Below are 570 nucleotides of genomic sequence, written 5' to 3' on the forward strand. Positions count from 1 at the left end.
ATATTTTATTCTGAGCTAATATAGCATTTAGAGTATCAATTTCAAGAACTCCCTTCTTCATAGGCGTCCCATTACTCACAGGATTCCTCTCAGAAGTGTACATGAACTGGTTATTAGCAACCATGTCAATGAGTTCTTGAGCTTCTGTAGGCGTTTTCTTTAGGTGAATGGATCCACCTGCAGAAGTGTCCAATGACATCTTTGATAGCTCAGATAAACCATCATAGAATATATCCAGGATGGTCTATTCTGAAAGCATGTCAGAAGGACACTTTTTGGTCAGTTGCTTGTATCTCTCCCAAGCTTCATAGAGGGATTCACCTTTCTTCTGTTTGAAGGTCTGAACATCCACTCTAAGCTTGCTCAGCTTTTGAGGAGGAAAGAACTTGGCTAAGAAAGCCTTGACCAGCTTATCCCAAGAGTTCAGGCTATCCTTAGGTTGAGAGTCCAACCATACTCTAGCTCTGTCTCTTACAGCAAAAGGGAAAAGCATGAGCCTGTAGACTTCAGGATCTACTCCATTAGTCTTAACAGTATCACATATCTGTAAGAATTCAGTTAAGAACTGAA

The 570-nt window shown here is 40.5% G+C and overlaps 1 non-coding gene across 1 annotated transcript; it reads left to right on the forward strand.

Moving 5' to 3' along the window:
- Nucleotides 1-253: 253 nt before the first annotated feature.
- Nucleotides 254-361, forward strand: LOC112780783 (small nucleolar RNA R71). The gene has a single exon (XR_003191599.1). It is a non-coding gene; the product is annotated as a small nucleolar RNA R71 (small nucleolar RNA).
- The last annotated feature ends 209 nt before the right edge of the window (nt 362-570 follow it).

Source organism: Arachis hypogaea, chromosome 19, assembly GCF_003086295.3.
Source record: "Arachis hypogaea cultivar Tifrunner chromosome 19, arahy.Tifrunner.gnm2.J5K5, whole genome shotgun sequence".
Lineage (NCBI taxonomy): Eukaryota > Viridiplantae > Streptophyta > Magnoliopsida > Fabales > Fabaceae > Arachis > Arachis hypogaea.